Source organism: Leptonychotes weddellii, chromosome 2, assembly GCF_054177405.1.
Source record: "Leptonychotes weddellii isolate Sample4059 chromosome 2, ASM5417740v2, whole genome shotgun sequence".
Classification (NCBI taxonomy): domain Eukaryota; kingdom Metazoa; phylum Chordata; class Mammalia; order Carnivora; family Phocidae; genus Leptonychotes; species Leptonychotes weddellii.
In genome coordinates, this window is record NC_138370.1 from 147,704,274 (window position 1) to 147,722,680 (window position 18,407).

General features: G+C 39.7%; 1 protein-coding gene and 1 long non-coding RNA gene across 20 annotated transcripts in view; one reads left to right on the forward strand and one right to left on the reverse strand.

The window, feature by feature from the left end:
• The window catches only part of APBB2 (amyloid beta precursor protein binding family B member 2), a 380,935-nt gene that overhangs the window by 94,937 nt on the left and 267,591 nt on the right, over positions 1 to 18,407 (forward strand). For 13 of the 19 annotated variants that reach the window (XM_081813013.1, XM_081813029.1, XM_081813028.1 and 10 more), the window contains one exon: positions 10,597 to 10,710. The exons of 1 other annotated variant lie outside the window; for it this stretch is intronic. The gene's annotated coding sequence lies outside the window, so the exon portion shown is untranslated. Of the gene's footprint in view, positions 1 to 2,793; positions 2,911 to 10,596; positions 10,711 to 17,819; positions 17,916 to 18,407 lie in introns of those variants that run through there. 5 more of the 19 variants (XM_081813017.1, XM_081813011.1, XM_081813021.1 and 2 more) reach the window with 3 other exon arrangements.
• Positions 1,153 to 9,549, reverse strand: LOC102740478 (uncharacterized). Its single transcript, XR_014143212.1, has 3 exons — positions 9,220 to 9,549; positions 4,335 to 4,454; positions 1,153 to 3,849 (listed from the first exon to the last, which is right to left on the reverse strand). It is a non-coding gene; the product is annotated as an uncharacterized LOC102740478 (long non-coding RNA).

Genomic DNA, 18,407 nt, shown 5'->3' on the forward strand with positions numbered 1-18,407 from the left:
CCGTGAGAAGGGGGTAGTAGCAGTTCCTGCCTCACTGGGGTAGGAATAGAATGAGTAAGTGAAAGAATGCACATGAGAGTGTGTTGAGCAGGGCCTAACATAGGGAGCTGTCAGTCAATGTCAGCTTCAAGTTTGACCACGGGGGATGGACTGTGCTAAGTGTGATGAGTCAGAAAAGGATGATGCATAAAGTTGTGGGGCGCGGGGGGAGGTGGATAGGAACGTTTTCTTGGGGAAGGCAGCATTTGAGATTGACCTAAAAGGATTAAGTCTGCTCTAACCAGAGGCACAGTGACCATCCAGAGAAAATGCCAGGTTGAGAGACTGTAATACATAAAGGTACGGAGAGTGGGAAGGCTTGGGAAAATGTCTTCTGGAGGAAAGAAAATTATTTACTGTAGATGGACCATAGTGTAAGGTGGTAGGACAATAATAGGACAAGGGAGAGAAAACTGTAAGATAAATGTTTTTGACTGATAGCAATTTATTTTTCATTTTTTTAATTTAAATTCAATTAATTAACATATAATGTCTTATTGGTTTTTGAGGTAGAGGTCAGTGATTCATCAGTCTTATATAGTACCCTGTGCTCATTATGGACTGAGAGAAATTTAAACTTTTAAAAGTTTTCAAATATAGAAAAAAGTAGAATGAATACCACAGTGAACATCCATAGAATCTCCATCTAATTTTAATAATAATAATTATTTTTTTTAAAGATTTTATTTATTTGAGAGAGAGAGACAGTGACAGAGAGCACACATGTGGGGAGGAGAGGGAGAAGCAGGCTCCCTGCTGAGCAGGAAGCCAGATGCTGGGCTGGATCCCAGGACCCTGGGATCATGACCTGAGCTGAAGGCAGACGCTTAACGACTGAGCCATCCAGATGTCCCTAACTTTAACAGTTATTAACATTCTTCCCTATGTACTTCATCAGTATAAATTTTCATAGGTTATCTTTTGCTGAACCATTTAAAAATAAATTCTAGATATCATGACATTTTACCCCAAAATATTTGAGCATGCATCTCCAAGAAATAAGGAAACTGCCTTACTGAATATCAATAAATAAATGTTAAGTCCAAATAGATTCAGATTCCCCCCATCAAGATGATGACTTTGATGTTAGTTTTGAAATTTCAAGTGATCGCATTTTTAAATAACTCCGCATCTGCCTACTCGCCTTGAGTAGACCAGCACTAGACTCATAGAATTCAGTAGAGATATAGTGACACATTGATTTCGGGTGAGGCCAGTGTCGAAACTTCCCCCATGTGAAAAGACATCCCGAATGGTTCTGTGTAGACACGCAGAAGTGATTTTTGGTTCCGTTGGCTCGATAAGCTTTTTGGACACTCGGTTCCAATCCCTGTGGGTAATTTCACAGTGAGTTTCACAATATTTCTGGAAGGCAAGAAGTCCGTCAGGACCGCGGGTGGAATTGTGGTATGAGTGCCTGAAGCTTGCGACGGGAAAGTCCCTGGAAGTTGGAAGAGATTTGGAAAGCAGAGGAAGCAGAACCTTGTGAGTGCTGGGGCACAGAACCTCCTTCTTTGGTTTTGGCCCACCCCGATTCACAGACACCTATGGCTGGGCAAGTGTCTGAATTGTTCTAAGTCCTGGGGTGGGTGTGCAAAATTCCCCCTCCCCCCGGCTACACTTCTCCGACTCACAGAATATACCCTGGCCAGCACTGGGACTCTTACGCAAGAGACGGAGATGGGTATTGAGGAAGGTTCTCCTCCAAAGGGGCACCCTCTCATTGCCTTTTCCTAATGACATCTCCTTGTTACACTGTGGAAGTGGGGCTCCTCTGGGAATCATTTCTTTCCACCTCACTGGCAGGTGCACGGTGAGTGCTACGTTAAATGATTCCATTTAGCCTTGTAGTGGAACCCAGCCCACCCTGCCTCTTCTAGGGGAACCTTATTTCCACCTCTGTTTGGACTTTGATGCAGTTGCATTGACCCACTTGGAAAAGATCCAGTATGTAGTGCCTGCTTGTTTTTCCTTCTGTCCTTAATTTGGGTTGCCTTTTGTTGTCTTCCAACTGAATGGATTCTTTCTCTTTTAAGGGAAAGGAACCTGAGAAAAACAATGCTTGTGGTGATTGTTAAGGATAATTGCTGTTTTATGTTAATCTAAGTGTTTAAATGAGGAGATAGGGAATTGCTAATTCATCAACCTGTTCTCTCCCCAGCCTAGTCCTTTTAAGTATATTTGTTGCTTAAATAAAGATGTAGCCGTGCAGAGTGGAAATGTCCAAATGTACAGTTTTTAAGTGCAATTGTATATATAGGATTTAAAATTTTATTGCCATCAGCAAGAATCATGATAAGATTCTTGGAAATTATAGAAAAGTGGAAAGGAGAAACCCAGAGATAACTAGCATTAACCCTCTGTGAATTTATGTCTCGCTATTTTAATCTACGTGTTACATCTCTCTAAACGGGCAGACTTTCACTATACTGTCTAGAACTTTTTGCTACTCAAATGTGTGGTCCCTAGATTCAGCGTCCTCGACATCTCTTGGGAGCTTGCTAATGCAGAATCTTGGGCTCTACCCCAGAATCATAATTTGTATTGAGTGATATTACATATACATTAAAATTTGGAAGCTCTATAACACAGTATACTCAGGGCAGCAAGTGAAGTGGATATGGCTCAAAGAGCCAAGACCTGTGCTCTCTGTTCTTCTCCATTTCCCCTCTGTCATGTTTTCTTAAAATAATTCGCCTCATATGCACCAAAGCTAAACATGAGGTCTCTCTCTCTCTCTTTTTTTTTTTTTAGTAAGCCATAGCAACCCTGTCAAGAAATCTGTCTCACACATAAACATTTCATTCAGTGAACATTCGTGAAGGGCTTCCTGTGTTCTGGGTCCACACGTAGCAGTCCCGGACCCTGCAGGTAAGGTTTGCATATCCTGCAGGAGAAGCATATGGAGGGCAAGGAGGATTGAGTGGTTGCTTCTGCAGGGGTGGAAGTCACCGAGAAAAATAGTCTCTGAGCTGAGGCTTGAAATATAAACCCGTGAACATGAGTTATGAGTATTGCTAGGCTCTAGAGAGAGCACAAAGTTGGATGAAATGGGTCCTTTCCTTTGAGGATCATCCGCTTGATTTAAGGCCAGGGGATGGTGTTTAAAGTTGTAACTAACAATATGAAGCCCCTTGGTGTTAGGGTAGAACCAGAAGGCCAGGTCTGAATGTCAGCATTACAACTGTGATCTTGGACAGATTGTCTCCCCTGAACATCCATTCTTCTGTAACGTTGGGATAAAAGAATATTTCACAGACTTACAGTGATTTTATAAATGAGATAGCATAGCAAAGCACTTACCTACAGTGGGTGTGGAATTGATACCGTATGAGAAAGATATTAAAAAAGTGCCAAGTGAGTACCATAGACAGAAATTTTGAGGAAGAACAGAGGAAAGAGAGGCCATTCGCCTGGAATCTGAGAGACCGTGGCCAACATGGTCTTGAGGATGCAAACGAGCAAGAGTGGGTATGAAGGATGGGCCATGGGAACCAAAGTGAAAGACGAAGCTGCAATTTTGAGACTGGATAGACTAAGAAAAGGGGTCATAGAAACGAGGGGTCACATTTGGTGGGGAGAGTTCTGTTTCAAACCCATTAAACTTGGGGCAGCTGCAGAGAGCTGTGCTTCTGGGATGCATGTTTGTTTGCCTCCCTGGCTTGTCGCTCAGACGGCCTGTCGTAGGCTTGACCAGGGCTGGGGATGAGTTGAGCTGCTCAGCCTTTCCGCCTCAGGGTTTGCTCAGTAGGAAGCTTGCAGAGGGACTCTTTCTGGCTCAGTGGAAATGGCCACATGCACACAGGCTTTCTCACCGGGAAGGGAAACAAGGCAGAATTTTATTTATTTTATTTATTATTATTTTTTAAGATTTTATTTATTTGACAGAGAGAGAGAGACAGAGCAGGAACACAAGCAGGGGGAGCGGGAGAGGGAGAAGCAGGCTTCCCGCTGAGCAGGGAGCCCGATACGGGGCTCGATCCCAGGACCCCGGGATCATGACCTGAGCCGGAGGCAGACGCTTAATGACTGAGCCACCCAGGCATCCGGTATATGTTTCTTTTTTTTTTTTTTTTTAGATTTTTTAAATTATTTATTTGACAGAGAGAGACACAGCGAGAGAGGGAACACAAGCAGGGGGAGTGGGAGAGGGAGAAGCAGGCTTCCCGCGGAGCAGGGAGCCCGATACGGGGCTCGATCCCAGGACCCTGCGATCATGACCTGAGCCGGAGGCAGACGCTTAATGACTGAGCCACCCAGGCTCCCCACAAGGCAGAATTTTAAAACCTTGAGACCTACCTCTCCTTCACAGTTAGTGGAGGAGAACAGAACAGTTGCTCATGTTTATCCTCTTCCTTGAGTTTCTTTTTCTTTTTCAATCTCCTTCATCCCAACTAGTGGTCATTAATCAATTGCTACAGAAGAGAAATGAATTGGAAAAAGTTTCTTGAAATATAGCATGTGGTATGCCGAGATGGATGTATAGTTCAGCATGGCCTTTAAAAATTAAAATTCATACTTTTTATTTTGAATATTCACAATTGAATATAATATCTGACTTGATGTACTGATTATAATATCTGTTTGCAAATTATTAGAGATGCATATGTGCAGCATTTTAGGCAGCAACTTGTGAGACTCAGAAGCCAAGAATTTCTGTTATTTTCCAAAGTAATCAGGACTATATACCTATCTGTGTCTGTTTCCTTTCAAGTCATTTATGATCTGTCTTTATACAGAGTAGATCTAGCAGCCCGCAAGTAATCATGATTACTGGTTTTTATAGACCACAGTTAGCCTGCCATATAAAATGCTAACATTTTGCCAGATTTGCTTTATCTCTGTCTCTGTGTCTTGTCTGGCTGGCTCTCTACACATGCACACACTTTAAATAATTTTTACTGAACCATTTGAGTTATAGAGATCATAAACTTTTTGTTCCAAATACTTTAACACATATCTACCAAGTACAAGAATACTCTTCCACATAACCCATCACTAAGAAATATTATCTAATATATAGATAATATTTGAATACTTATTTAACTTTCCCCAGTTATTCCAATGTTTTTTATAACTATTCCTTTCCTCATCTAAGAACCCTCAACAATCATTCATTGAATTTTGTATCTTTAGTTTCCTTTAATAGAGCAGTCACCCCGTTTTTGTTTTTTTTTTTTTTTTTATCATTCATGGCACTGATATCTTGGAAGATTTCAAGACAGTTGTCTAGCGGAAAGTCCCACAATCTGGATTTGTTTGATTGTTACTTTATGATTAGGTACAGATTAAGCATTTTGACAAACATATGACACAGTGATTGTGGAGACACATGACATTCAATTGTCTCATAATTGATTATGCTAACTATCACTTGGGTAAAGTGGTCTGCCAGAATTCTCCATTATAAAGACACCCTTTCCCCTAGGCAAGTGATAAGTAATCTGTGGGGTGATACTCTGAGACTGTGTGAGTATCCTGATCCACAAAACCCTTTCCCTAATGGTTTTAGCATCCATTAATGATCCTTGACTGAATCAATTATCGCCCGGGTGGTTGCAAAGTGGGATTTTCTATTTCTGCTATTCCTTTGGTATTTTATTAGCTGGCATTCTTCCTAAAGAAGAGCTTCCTGCTATCCCCTATTTCATGAATGTCTCTGGATTTATGGTTCCTTTGTTTTATTCAGTATGTTCTAATTCATCCATATCATTCTTTTTTTTTGCTGTTGTTCAAACTGTCTCACATTTGGCCAGTGGGAGCCCCTTTGAGGTGGCTCCCGTGTCCTTTTGTCATGTCTGCGTTAATATTTGAGCATTTCCTTAGTTTCTGGCAAAGTAAGATATTCTAGGCAAATTTATGCTGTCTTTGCCCCAGGCCTGGACCCAACTGTTTCTGGAATGAACTAAGGTATTTAGAAGCCAAGATCTGGGTGCTCAGGCTTTTCTTTAAAAATACGTATGATCTAGAGAAAGTTAAACGTCAACCGTCATTTGTTTAAGCTCTCCCGTCCTCCAATTTCTGCTAAACTATTCCCTTGGAGCCACTGGTTGTTTAGAAGTTGGAAGGAAAGAACCAGTTGAGAGGAAGAGGCCATCAAAAGTGAAGGTCCTCTGGCTTTGGACCGGAGGTAGCACAGTGAGGCAAAAAGGGAAGTGAAATGGTGCCAAAGACCGATTTAAATTATGTTGGAATTCTGCCCAGGGAGTGGCTAGAGAGCCCCAGGAAATAATTCCTGCTTGTTTTCTAGGTAGACTCTGAAAATCGGTTGCCCCTTTTTTATATCCAGTAATGCTAAGAGAGCGTATTCCCCTGAGCTATACATGTGCTAATTCTTAGAGCAATTTAAGAAATATAGTTTCCATCCTGAGAGTTCCTAAGTGCTCTGTATTTTCAGGGTCAGCATGTGGTATGCCCAGATGGATGTATATTTCAACATGGCCTTTAAAAATTAAAATTCATACTTTTTATTTTGAATATTCACAATTGAATATAATATCTGACTTGATGTACTGATTATAATATCTGGTTGCAAATTATTAGAGATGCATATGTGCAGCATTTTAGGCAGCAACTTGTGAGACTCAGAAGCCAAGAATTTCTGTTATTTTCCAAAGTAATCAGCATGCATTTGATACGATGATAGAGCCTCTGAGAGGTATCTTGAATCGCCTGATTTTTTGGAACTCAGTCTGTCCTCTGTGATCTTTTTCTGTACATAATAACGAATTTAAATGTTCATTTTGCCTTTTCTATTCTTTAAAACAAAACACGAAGCCAGTAGCTTTCGTTTCCATTTGATAGGGAACCTATGAAAATGCTTAAAAATATCAAAGCAAATTTGAAACATAAGGGTTTTGTTTTTGTTTGGTTTTCATCAAAGTCAGCATTTGTGGAAGTGGAAGAAAACAAAACAAAAATATAAAGACTACTGCATGCATACTTTGTCCAGCAGGAATATGGTTTTTATTCCAACGTGTATGCTGAATGTTACAGATGCTTTATAGTTTCATGAAACAGAAGCGCACACCCACACCCACAACCAGCGACTTTGAATTCTCAGTACGTTCTTGAGAATGCAGAGTCATCATATTAAAGCAACTGTTCTTGTGGGTTCCTGGCTGTGCATTACACCAGGAAGGTTAAACTGAAAATGGAAAGGAACACATTCTTTAAATGTGCTGCTAGCCGAGCATAGGTGAGTGAACTCAGGTGTGTTGTGGCCACATTGTCCCAAATTGTCCTTTGACTCCTGAGTACCCTCACCATTCAGTTCTTTTGTGATATCCACGTATGGGATCAAACTAAGTGCCCTCACGACTAAGGAGTCACCATTTTTGGCAAATGGACAATTTTCAAAGTCAAGTTTCGTTGTTATTGGGAAGATCTTAATATAACTGAGTTCTTTTGGAACTCATAAAGATCAGCCTCTGTCTCTTGGTACTTTCTATTTAAAACTCACCAAGTGGAGCGGTTATTCCTACGCCCAAGTCCACTGCCCCTTGTATTTCTTTAATCTTGATCTTGTTTGAAAGGCGCTTTATCCAGAAACAATTTCTTCATTCAGAATGAAATTTCTTTCAGATATTAAGACGGCTTATATACAATTATATAACTTAAAAAAATCTTCTTTCATCTGGATTTTACTAAATACATGACAGTTTTAGCCAGTAAAAGCAAATTATATTTTGGCCTCTGTAATGGATTTATATATTTTGAATGTCCCTGTTGGGACTGTGTTTGCCTTGAGTTGTGAGATAGAAAATACTTTGAAGGGTTCAGTTATGAGACTGGGTCTGTTAATGCTTATGAAGGAAGCTTCTGGTGTCCTTGTTCTTGGTCTGGCCTTCATTGGCTGGATTTACATGTGAACTTAAAGTGGGGATAAAAAGAGGTTTTTTCCCATCAAATGCCTTAGTTCTGTTTTTATATAGCATATTGTTATTTGTCTGTTTTTTTTTTTAAAGATTTTGTTTATTTATTTGAGAGAGAGTCAGCACGAGCAGGGGGAGAGGCAGAAAGAGAGGGAGAGGGACAAGCACACTCCCCGCTAAGCAGGGAGCCTGATGCTGGGCTGGATCCCAGGACCCCGAGATCATGACCTGAGCCAAAGTCAGATGCTTAATGACTGAGCCACCCAGATGCTTCTTAGCGTATTGTTATTTGTAATTGTAAAAGTAGATGTGGTTATTGTGAGAAATTTGGGTACCACAAGAAAATGCAAAGAAACTAAAAATTATTTTACTCTAATTTCATTATCTCTAATTAGCAGCTATACAAATGTTGACTTTTTTCCCCCCTTTTTCTAGCTACAGATACTTTTAAACAAAATTGGGACTATACTGAACATCCTGTTTTATAGTCTGCATTGCCAATGAACACTGCTTAGAAACGTTTTCCCATTTTATGAAATGATTTACGGATTTAGAAAAAACTGTTTACCCATTGTTGGGCATTTATATTTTTAAAATTGCTTGAAGTCATATTACTTATCATAGGAAAACTTCTTTGTACATACACATCCATACTTTTTATGTATATCTTGGACTTTTTAAAGGATAAATTCAGAGTCTTTTTTCAATTTACTGGTTTCAAGGGGTGAAAAGTAATTCAGTCCAGTTTGTCATTTCCAGTAATTACAGTTAAGCCCTCTTGTTGCCAGGATCTGTCTTTATAACGCCATCATCTTGATCTGTGCAGAATGGTGTGGTAGCCTTATTTATCTAACACCATTAGGGAACTTCTCATAAATAAAATTTTCACGTAACTCAAACTGTCCCTTAAGTGTCTACACTTGATAATTATAAACATTGTGAATGAGAATCTTTCTAAAATTGTATTACATATGTTGCTATCCTCTTTAACATAATGAAAAGCTATAAAAATCACAATTTACCCCCTTCTGGTTCAAATCACAAGCATCTTTATGAACACTAGTTACTGTATAGTCAGTTCTGCTAAAATCCGAGACAGGTGTTTCTGAGACCCACCGTGCTATGCAAAATCATGCAGTAAAACCCACAGCACTTATGGGAAAAATAGGGTCAGGGCATAACACTCAAAAAGCTTTATCAGTGACACATTAAAAAAATAAGGTAGGAACTGAATAAAAATTGTAGCACAATTTTACAGATATCAGGTGGTTAAGAAATAAATAGTACAATCAATATGACACTTTACCTTGACAAAATCCTGATGTTTTCTTGCAGACTGAGGCCTTCCAAAGGTTGCGGGTTATGAGTTATTTGAAGTGGTGGAAGGAGGGCTCCCTGAAATCAGAAGGGAAGTTGGGGCACCTTGTGTGGATGGGTGTAGCTCATAGCACTGGTGGACACTGGGGTCGCCCGTAGATGTTGGAGGCATGGGCTTTGCGCATCCTGCGTATCTTTACGCAGCTGTGTTCTGCCTAGGTGCAGTCTTCTGCTATTACCTAGGGTTTCCTGCAATGAAATCATGCATCAACAAATGTGAGATTGCATAGCAGTCTTGGAACAAACACAAACGTTATAGCAGAACTGATTGTACCGAGTGGTAAGACAGTGACGTCGAGGGGATGTTCTTCTTTTCTCTATCCCTAATAGAGTGAATACGTGTAGAACGCTTCCGAGAAGAATCTGGCATACAAGTGAGCATCGTGTTAAGTGTTGGCGGTCACAGTGACAATAATAATAATGAGTGATGCCTATCAATGTTTGTGGGATTCTGTTTTTCAGTTATAACCGCCTCCTGTAACATTGCTTCCTGCCTCCTTCTCATTGACCTATTTCTCAATCTCCTGTGGCTTTTAAATGAATTTATTGTGCTTAGAATTACATCTAGTGTAAGGCCCAGCATGGAAGAGCCTGGGGGGGAGGGTGGCAGCGTGCTGACTTTAGTTATGGTTTACCTATGTCATCCGTTTTACCTACTCAAACTTTGTCATCTCATGAGGTATTACCTATGTATTCATTTGTGAGATTGTTGGGGAAGAAACTTTGGTTCCAAATGAGGATATTATCGTATAGAATTTTCCGGTTTTCTCTTTGATTAGAAAAAACAACTCCTCATTCCCACCTGCAAAAGTGAAGTGTGCTTAAATGAAACCACCTGAAGGGTGCTTAGAAGTTGTTGGTGATTTTCTTTAGGTTGTTACTGTGCATTTCTACTTACAACCATTTCTGTGCTTGTGAGGTGAGCTTGTCTTTGGAAGGTGGAGCAGGCAAATGTGACTTCGGGAGACCTTCCCTCCCAAGTCACAGTATAATTAGAAGCCCGGATCCTCCCCCGGTTATTTTTTATGACTCCCCGAGAAGGACAGTTTTACCGTGAATGGTTGCCAAGAAGCCTTTGCTGGATCCTCCTTTAGTGGTTTTAATAAGACAACGGATCAAAATAGCATCTTGATTTAGCAGGCCTTGTTAGTATTGTTCTGAAAGAAAAGTAACTAACATGGCTCATCATTTAGATATTCCAATGAAATGTGTATTCTAATTATGCAGAGACCCTGAATAGCAAGGGGGTGTCTTGATTTTTAATCTCTGAGCTGACTTTGAATTTTAACTTTTTGTCTCTGCACAGTTTTTAGATATTTGGGCTGCTTGACCTCATTGAGTGATTGCTATTAACTAACAAGACTTTGTGGGAAAAGGGAAATTTGCCTTCTGAGCTCTGTACCAAAGACCTGGGGAAAAAGTAAGTAATTTTCTAACTTGCTTTTTTAAAAAAAAATTCTTGTTACACTTCTCTCAGAAAGTTAACAGTGTGGGTCTGTGGCTTTTCTACTTTTATTCTTTCCTGGCTTTGTAAGTTTCATATGCTCTTACAGATTTGAAAAATAGAAAGGAACTCGAGAGACCTTTTTTAAAAAAAAATAAATAGGGGCGCCTGGGTGGCTCAGTCTTTAAGTGTCTGCCTTCGGCTCAGGTCATGATCCCAGGGTCCTGGGATCGAGTCCCACATCGGGCTCCCTGCTCGGCGAGAAGCCTGCTTCTCCCTCTCCCATTCCCCCTGCTTGTGTTACTGCTCTCGCTATCTCTCTCTCTGTCAAATAAATAAATAAAATCTTTAAAAAAAAAAAAATTTATAAAAAAGAAAAATAAAAAAAAAATTAAAAAAAATAAATAAATAAGTAAAAGACTGTCTGCATTGTGCCAAGTCTTTTGGGTTTCATAAACTGAGTCCTCAAGGTTGTGATAAACCTTTTATCAGGTGTGTAGTAGACAAATTAAATTATAAGGGTAAAGCATTTACTGTGGTGTGCCAGAAAAGTGAGTCCAGTTTTCTGAGCTTCAAGTGTTTTAGACTTTTAGATAGGCTCTTTGGTTCTGAATTTTAAGAATGAAATCCCATTTGGCTCTTCTCTTGTCTGGAAAGGAAAACAAAATGTGTAATCATTTGTTCAATATGTCCCTCATGTAGCTTGGTCTTAGAAGAATGGATGTGTCTGTCAGTTTTATTGTTTTATAGCTTTTTGTTGGTACTCTGAGATATTCTAATTAAGACATTGTGTGAATGGTTTTGCTATCTTTTAGAAAAAATTGCTTGGGTCCATAAAGTTCAGTTTTATTCCCTGATCTTTTTGAAACGGTAAAAATGGGCCTTGAAGATAATAAAGTCAATCTGCTTTATTGCTGAATTTACGTGGAAGTATGAATGGCCCATAAGAATGTAAGCAAAACAAAACATACACATGTACATTCACACACACACACACACACAAATCGTTTTCTCTGGCATGTTCCAGAAACAATATCATTGACAATAGGAACCATTTGTCCATAAAATTCCTAGGGAGTTTCCTAAACTTTGTATGCCTTTTGTCTTACGGTTCCTCTACATTTCTGACCGTACAAATAAGCTAGTTAAATGTGTCTAAAACAAAACAAGGCAGAAGACAACTCTGCTCTAGAAGTTCCACAGAAGTATTAAATAGTAAGATCAGATTTCATTGTTATATTGTACACACTATAAATTTGCTTATAATTAAATTGTGTATTATTATATAATACTTATATTAGGTAAGGGTCATGAATTATGAAGCTTTTTTAGGTTATATAAAATATTTGTACTGAAAGATTTATTACAAAGAGTATATACACACTACAAATATAATTTCTGAGGGCTGTCAATATAAATTCATTGAAAGCAAGGACTTTGTAAATTTTCTCCAAAATTTTTTTAATGTTACAGTGAAATATTTGCAGTAGTGAAATGCTATTGTCAGTGGCATTTTAAAAAATGATAGCAATTTATTTAGTTGAATTTTATATTCACATATTAACCTTAACATAAAGGAAATCCTATGTGGTATAGTTATTATTCCTTCTTGGAACAGTATTTGTTTTTTTTTTTTTAAAGATTTTATTTATTTATTTGAGACAGAGCGAATGAGAGAGAGAGAGCACATGAGAGGGGGGAGGATCAGAGGGAGAAGCAGGCTCCCTGCCGAGCAGGGAGCCCGATGCGGGACTCGATCCAGGGACTCCAGGATCATGACCTGAGCCGAAGGCAGTCGCTTAACCAACTGAGCCACCCAGGCGCCCTTGGAACAGTATTTGAAAGAGGATTATGTGGGAAGTCATCAGTCTATCCACAGAAGTGGAATGAAAAGGGCAAAAGATTAATTCTGTGGGCTTCAGGATCTAGATATTTGATGTTTAGATTGGAAATATAACTTAGCCCTCCAGAAGGTAAGCTACTGAAACTGTCTTTCAAATAATTTAGCATCTCTTTAAAATTTAATATAGTCTCTGGTGAGGTATTTTCCTTCCCTTGTACCAAAATACTCCCTTTGTGCCATTGTTGTAAAAGTTGTATTTCCATTTTGTAGAGGCAAGACATCTGTAGGAACTCTGGTCACAATAATAAGCTAAAGACAACCCCTGTGTTACCAGAGGGACCAGGGCAAAAAGATCCCTGCTTCCTAAAACTGATGGTATAAGTGAATATTTATATGCACAGAAGGCTGTGCATAATTTACCTTTAGGTTGAAAGAAAGAAAGAAAGAAAGAAAGGAAGGAAGGAAGGAAGGAAAGGAAAGGAAAGGAAAGGAAGAAAGAAAGAAAAAGAAAGAAAGAAAGAAAGAAGAAAAGGAAGAAAGAAAGAAAAAAGAAAAAGAAAGACAGAAAGAAAGAAAGAAGTTTATAATGCCTAAGTACACTCTGTATAAATCCGGTCCTGCAGGAACTGGTTAGGTGGAAGGCAACATTAAGGAAGAGGCAGGGCAGGGGAGAAGGAAGGACGTCCTTTCTGACAGTGACAAAAGTCCTAGGGGAATGTTTCTGACCGTACTTTGAAAACTGGAATGGGTACTTAAATGTATCAGTGATTTCTTTAGGGGCGAGGCAAGCACAATTTTAGGAAAAAGCCAGCACCCGAAAGAACCTCCACACTTCTTTTCAGCATCTTTGCATCCTCTAATTTTATTTTTTCTTACTTGCATTTGCATTTTATTTAATTATTTAAGGTAGATTTCTGGACACTTGAGTCTGTAATGCTTATAAAGTATAGATGCCCTTTTGAAAAATTAGCCATGGATTATTTTAAAAGAAGTAAAAAATAGCTTCTCTTTTACTGTTCTACTGAACATGTGCATACGTTTCTTTTTATGTCAGTACTGAAAGAGGATTCTATTCTTCAAACTGTTCAGTATCCTGTCTTTTTCCACTTAACAATAAATAATGAATCCCCATGCTAACGAATATTTATCTACAAAATCATTTTTAGTGAAAGTAAAACAATCAGATCTTAGCTTTTTGTTTAATTTGAGGACATCGTGGCTTTCCGTTACAAAGGAGAATACAAATGTGAAATACAGAGTGTGAATTTTCCATCTGCAAACAGAGAATAGACTAGGATTCACCTTCTATAATCTGTACGGTGTTTACTGTAACCAGACATGTTCTGAATAGGAGGCTCGTGGGACTAGATGGGTATTCAAAACTCTAAGTGTCACTGTCTGACAGGTATGGTGTATAAAGCACTGTGTCTTCTTTGGTCCCTTTGTTATACTACCAAGAGTGCAGGTGACACGTTCCTCCTGCTTTGTTGTCTTCATCAATATTTCTGTGCCGAAGGAAGGATTCCACCTACATATTTCTCCTTCCTGAGAAACTTAAATTTCTCGAATGAGGTGATGGGTACAAAGGGAGGAGCATTTCAAAGACTTTGGACTAGAATTTATTGGAGTAAATTGCAATCTAAATTAATTGGAGATGCAGAATGTTTTCTAGCCCTTTGCATACTTTCTCAATTTTAAGTTCATTTATTAAATCAACATTTGGTGTGTAACTACTATGCACCAGCCACTGTGCTAGGAGCTCCTTATTCAGAGATGACTGATATGCCCTTGCTTTCAAGGAACATAATTTGAGTTTCAAATTCAGATTCAGATGACATTTATTCAGGCTGTACATGTGACAAGCCGTGGGAGGGATGCTCTTAGATGAGGTCTTTGATTACGAAAATTCAGTAATGATACTTACTGACCCATTCCCTCCAAAATAAGTTATAAATAGAATTCTCTAATCTTTGGGTTTTTTTCTTCCATTATATTTTCTTAAACTTCTAATACCTGTGACTACTTGTTAAGTTAAATTAATAAATGGAAAAAAAAGGGTTGAAGCATTTAGTTGATAAACTTCAAGCAATAATTGTAAAAACATATATATTTTTTATACTTGAAAACCTGTATACATGTAATGTAGTCATAATTTCTCCTCCTAGAGTAATTCTTAGTTCACATGATACAATTGAATGTACTGAGATTTCATGCATTCTGCCCATAGGGTGGCTTTAGTGCCTGGGCAAGTGTGAAAGACATAGCATGGGGCCATTTGATTTTCCCAGTAATTCTTGGGGTAGGGATTATTGAAATTTAGGGAGGAAGGTAACTTGCCCACACTCACTCAGCTAGAAGATGTTTGAGTTAGGATTCTGACTCTGACCCATCTAACGTCAAAGCCCATGCAATATCCTCCTGACTCCTTCGAGGTGGTGGGGACTTGGGTTTGCTGAGGAAGGAGCAGTCATTTCAGCTGAGGAATCAGGAAATGTCTTTATTGCATGGAAGAGCTGTCCCTGAGATAAATCTTGTGGGTGTTAGAAGACAGGGAGGAGTTGGAGGTAGTAGTAGGAAAAGCATGTGCTGAGGTGTAGAGGAGTGGAAGCTCATGGTATGTTCCGGGAGTAGTGAGAACTCTACTGCGGCTGGGGTGTGGGACATGGTGGAGAGCAGAGTTGGCTCTGAGATTTGAAAGGCATTGGTGCCAGAGTGAGGAGGCTCACATGTGTGCCATGCTAGAGGCTTGGGGTTTCTAAGCAATATATAGCCATAAAAATTTTAAGGTAGAAGAAAGTTCATAATTAGATGGGAGTTTTACAAAAATCACCTGGGTGGCAGTGTGGAATGTAGACTGAAAAAGAGAAAACGAGCCTGGAGCCCCAGGGCCACCATGTGAGGTCGTGCAGATTGTTCACTGCACAAGGGAATGTGTGAATGGTGAGTGGTGGGGACTAATAACCATCTGCCACATTACTCACAAACTGTGTGCTCTTGGGTCTGGGCCTGCCTAGAGAGGGTACCTTTTAAAATTTGCATAATAAAATGCTCTACTTGCCTTTTAATTGCTTTTAAAATAATAGAAGAGATTACACAAAGAAATAACCATGTACCCAAAGGCCTAGGAGTCTGGAGGTGGACATGGTGGTCTGTTTACTAACTATATGACATTGCGCATGTTCCCCATTCTCAAACTCTATTTCCTCATCTTTAAAGGAGGGTTGATAGGAGTGCCTGGTGGCTCAGGCAATTAAGCATCTGGCTCTTGATTTTGGTTCAAGTCATGATCTCTGGGTTGTGAGATCGAGCCCCATGTCAGGCTCCACGCTGGGCATGGAGCCTGCTTGGGATTCTCTCTCTCCCTCTTGCCTCTGCCCTCTCTATAAATACATACATACATATATAAGATTTGATAATAGGATCTGGCAGGGCATTGGACAGGTTAAGGGGCATTTGTAAGAGAAAGAACTAGACACGGGGGACGGAGAACTAGTAGGTCTGGGACTGGAAGCCACTCAAGTTAACTTGCGAGTGTGCTAGGAACTGTAGTAAGGGTTTTAAGATTTTATTTTCCTTAATCCTGTATCAGTTCTGAGAGGTAGATATTATTGTCCCATTTTAAAGATTTTGTAAATGAGGCTCAGGAGGTTAAATAACTTGTCTAATTTCACACAGCTAGGGAGGGGTATCATTAAGACTCGAACCTGGGTCTTTGTGACTCTCATGTTTATGTTCTTAATGACTGTGCTATGTTTAGAAGTAATCTTTTCTATATGTTGAACTCCCTTAATACCCTACCTGAATCTCTTTGATAACATTTTCTGATTTTATTTTTTATTGTTTTTAACTTGAAGTGGGTCACAGTTATTTACACAATGTTTTGTTTAATTTACTAGATGGGAAGATTCTGAGCACTGGGATCCAGCGTCATTCATTTTTTTGTTTTTGTCTTTCATATCTCTTTGCTCAATAAAATATGTGTTGATAAGATGAAAAATCTCTTGGGGCGCCTGGATGACTCAGTCGGTTGGGTGTCTGACTCTTGATCTCAGCTCAGGTCTTGATCTCAGGGTTCTGAGTTCAAGCCCTGTGTTGGGCTCTGCACTGGGCGTGGAGCCTACTTTTAAAAAAACAAAAAGGATGAATCATCTCTTAAAATTTTTCTGTCTCCTAAAATTCAATAATTTTTTTATTATAAATGTAAAGCCTCAGTTGCAGTTATAGCTAAGTAGAACTTAAAAAGGAGTCATTGGATTTTAATTTGATATCTAGATTGATTGCAAAAATAATTTGTGATTTGCTGTCAAAGGCTAAGTAAGGCCAAGACTAAAATTGCACTTCTTTCCAGTCCTATTTGGAAGCTGAAAGCTGTGCTTGCCGCTTCAGAACTGTGACAGCTCTAACACTCAGATGTCTTAAATGGTATTTATGAGTCCATAAAAAATGTTGCCCTGCCATTCATGCAGGTAAGGACCTCCTTTTGCAAAAACACATGAAACCCTGGAGCTGATGGTCACTCTCGTTTGGTCCCAGCTGGACTCAGACTAACAAAGAGAAGGGCTTTCCTAGTTCAGGGCCGATGATCAGAGGCCCTGGGGTCAGACTACCTACGTTCGCATCCTTCTTTCTTGGTTTATGAACTCCGTGGCCCTTGGCAAGAAAGCATCTATAAATGAAGATGGCTAAGAAACTAGGCTGTTGTAATAGGGTCATGTGCCTGGTTCATTGGGAATCTAAAGGGAAAAAATCTGCATTCAGACGAGAGCCACTTTTGCTTAGATATTCTGTAAAGAAGGGCAAAATTATGAGCTTATGGGATGGAATTATAGGCCATGTTTGCCCCAGGATGACCCTTTGCTGTAAGGACTGCATCTACTTTTGTGAATTCTAAGGGGGGAGTTTAAGCTTTGCTTCATGCTCTGTATGCCCAAGGAGAGTAGGAAATGATGGCTTTTTTAAAAAAAGGAAAATAGGGACGCCTGGGTGGCTCAGTCGGTTGAGCGGCTGGCTTCAGCTCAGGTCGTGATCCCAGGGTCCTGGGATCGAGCCCCATGTCGGGCTGTCTGCTCAGCAGGGAGTCTGCTTCTCCCTCTGCCGCTCCCCCTGCTTGTGCGCTCTCTCTCTCTCTGTCAAATAAATAAATCTTTAAAAATAAATAAATAAATAAATAAAGGAAAATGTTATTTAAGATCAACATTGCCTCTGGGCTTTGAAAAACTCTAGAGTTTCTTTCATCTTCCAGGAGAGGAGCATACGTGAGCTGGGAGAAAGGAAACCAAACCCCAGGGAAGTTTCCTAGCTTGTCTCTGCCCCTGTTACTGGAAAAGAGGAAGTCAAGGTCTGTAAATAGCTCCCCTGGCCTTGACGGGTTGTTTAAGTTCAGGTGCACTGGAAACGGAGCACTGGGTAGCTTCTTATCTTCTTACTCCCAGTGGCCCCTGCTTCGCCTGAGGGGAAGTGAAATAGCAGAATGGATCTCAAAACATTGCTGCACAGCAAAAACAAGCGTGGGCCTTTCTGTCACAGAGTTTATTTTCTTTCATCAATGTGAAGCGGCACAAAGACTCGCAATGTTATTCTCCTTTGAGGTTTTATATTTGAGATCGCTGGGGAAGAGCAAGCCAGCTGGATAAAAATACTCTTCAGACCCAATCTTATTCTTGCAGTTTTTGTCTGCTTAGCTTTGCACTTTAAAGTACAGGGCAAACTTGGCCTTGTCCATTCTTGCTGGGGAAAAACTTGGGTTATCAATAAATGCTGAATTTAAAAACCCTTTCCTGGGTTGCCTGCCCCCACTCTAGGACTCCTGCAAAAAAAAAAAAAAAGCTTC